This window comes from Rhagoletis pomonella, unplaced genomic scaffold, assembly GCF_013731165.1.
Source record: "Rhagoletis pomonella isolate Grant_MI unplaced genomic scaffold, Rhpom_1.0 Rhpom_scaffold_00001, whole genome shotgun sequence".
In the NCBI taxonomy this organism is placed as follows: domain Eukaryota; kingdom Metazoa; phylum Arthropoda; class Insecta; order Diptera; family Tephritidae; genus Rhagoletis; species Rhagoletis pomonella.
Window position 1 is genome coordinate 45486146 of NW_023458555.1, and position 3097 is coordinate 45489242.

Genomic DNA, 3097 nt, shown 5'->3' on the forward strand with positions numbered 1-3097 from the left:
GTCTCATTCTGGGTCGAAACGGATCACCGAGAGTTGGACTTCAATATCATCGAATTTGTAACTAGTCAAGACGTCTGTAGACTTTCAATAAATCGCTTCAAACTTGATGAAGGTGGTCACTTTGGCATAACTTGCTAATATTCCGCAAAAGAATCCCTAGGAAAGTTCTTGGATACCTTAACTTGGTCACACTGGAAATAGAATACTCTTCGCTGGAATTCACTGGAAAAGGCTACTCTTATTAGGAAGTTAGAACGCGTGTAAAAGGTCGCTGAGTGCTATGCTCAGTGCCTCACCTGTTGATATTTCAGACAAAGTAGTGGCGATTCACTCAGCCGTTAGACTCAAAAGCTGAAGGTTTCTCGTTCAACCCAGCATATGCGCACTCGACAATTCTCAAAACTTCGACTTCCTAACGGAAAAAATTAAGCGGAATGTTCTGAGGCTAGCAATGAACGGCTCCTTCTATCGCACATCCCTGGTCCTACAAACACTTTCACGGACGGATCGAGCCTGTACGGGAGAGTTGGTTGAGGTGTCTACTGTCACATCCTTTCAAGGGCGAATGGGAGAATGGCAGTCTCTAGAGTAGAGGTCCTACCAACACTTTCACGGACAGATAGATCCTGGACGGGAGAGTTGGAGGAGGCGCCTACTCTCAGATTTTATGCTCAGACTGCCAGTTCTGTGTAGCGTCTTTCATGCGGAGGTGGCCGCTCTTAAAGAGGCAGCCGATTGGCTGTGCACCAATGCTGCGCCGACTAGGAGGATAAATATCTACTCTAATAGCCAAGCGGCAATCAGGGCGCTGGGATCGCTCATAGTACGATTGAAATGGGTCGAGGAATGCCTCACCTCTCTCTCTCTCTCAACCGCCTCGAAAACGTCCAAATAAAGCTTGGTCTCAAGATACAATAACATCACCGGAAATTACAGGGCTGATGTATTGGCTAGGCAGGGCACCCTCCAAGCCATAACTCCGGACAGGTAGGGCATGGGAGTTCCTTTGGCAATCTTCGGCCTGCTTCTGGACAGATGAGCTCACAGTTGGCTCAGTAAGCGCTGGAAAATAACGCCGACATGCAAAGTTGCATGGTCGTTCTTGCCGGTTGTTGACCGCAGGCGGTCAAGGGAGCTTCTCCTGCTGGCTACGCGCCAGCCCTCCATTCTTACAGGTTTACTGACCGAACATTGTCCCTTAGGAACCCACTCGGTGCAACTTAAAATCATCGGAAAACGAGATGGAATCATCTCAGCATTTCCTTCACAGCTGCCCGGTATTCGCTAAGCAGCTCGGTCGCATTTCATCAATACTCCCGAAAAGCACTCCAGTGTGAGTATAAGCTTCCTGCGGCGTTTCGTTTTGAGCACCCAGCGCTGCTCTCACTTTAACACAGGGAACCTGTAGTTACCGTTCATATTAATATGCGTAATGTGGTAACACAATGAACAGTAATTAAAGTATAAATGAGTCCTCCTTGTAGGGTCTGCCCAACAACTGCCTAACCTAACCTGCTGTGCTAAATACTTCGTTTCTTAATCTACGATATCATCCCGACTCATTGAAGTTAAATTTTGAGTGTTTCATGTGCCTTGGAAGGCTGATCGCTAAACTGGGTTGAGAGATATACGTAGGTGGAATTGACTATCTTGGTGCTGTTACCTTTGCTGCAGGGTATATTGATGTCTGATGTTGGAGGTTAACTTCTCGATCGGGTGAGCCCGGAAGAACCAAGGAGGCTCCGTGGGTGCAGGCTGTGCCGTCCCTATGTGTTGGAGTTTGGATGGAGCCTATTCTGGGATAAACAGTAGAAATAAATATATGGTTAAGGCGTTCATCCAGATGCGAACAACGCTTAGTATAGTTTGCCAATCTAAACCGCGTTAGATCCCGGAAACAACAGCCCTTGGTCGCGAAAACCTCAAGCTATTCCTTACGCTTTGTCTTTAATTTTAAAGAACAAAGTCAAAAGCACTTCCGCTTAAAGTCTCTCACCATTTATCATTTCTTTGCTGGATCTAAAATCTACAATTCCCACCAACATACAGGACAAATCCCATCAAATACTATTATCCTTGCAATCTCGCCCACCTTATTACCCATATCAAAAAGTGTTGGTATTAAAAGTTCCTGAGGTTTGAAGCGTTTTGAATTCCACAGCAATTAAAAGGCTAATAGAGCAGAATTAGAGCACAAAAACCAAAAAAATTGCTACATAAACCACCCACTTCGGTGTCGATGCAACTAGACTCTGTTGTATTCAGTTTTTTTTTTTGTTATAAATTCTGGTATGGTTGATTTTTATACCTGCATACAGTTGCATAAATACATACTAACAAATATTTATTTCGAGGCAGATGTGCAACAACAAATAAAACTGGTCAACTAACTGACAACGAAATCAATACACAAAAGTCAGCTAAAGAGGAGCACGGACAAGATGGCAAGGTTGAGCACCATTGTGCAGGCGAAGCGTTTAAAAACAAATTCAAGTGCCACTACATGCCAGGTCATTGTAGAAGACCGCTTGAAGCAAAGACACGTTTAGAATTTGAACTGCTCCAATCGAAGCTATGGCACAGTGGACGCGAAGGAAAATTGCAAGGAGTAGAAATTTAATCCACATTGTGTGGATGGGTTTACATTGATGCAACAAATTAAGTGCACTACAACAGCAACAAAAATAAATTAAATAAAAAAAAACAGTAGTATAGTAAAACTGCGGAGTAACCAGAAGACCGGAGTATCAAGAAGCCAGACAACAATTGAAGCAGAAAAGTGTTGGTAGATATGTACATCAGAACGCAGACTAACTTCATTCGCCTGTGTTAGGGTAACAATATACTAAAAACAGAAAAATAAAATACAAAATACATGCAAGTAAAAACAAATAAGTAGTAATTTGGAATAGGAATCAAATTCCGCTTTTTCGTTAGTTGATGCGCTGGGAAACTGCACAACTATTTTGCGTGCGAAAAAATGCGAATACAAGCAAATGCTCTCATTTAAAAACAACGCAACTGTTAATTGAAATAAAGATTTATAAAAAAGGAATACTCAACGAAAGAATACAACAAAGTGGCAAAAAGAATAAAA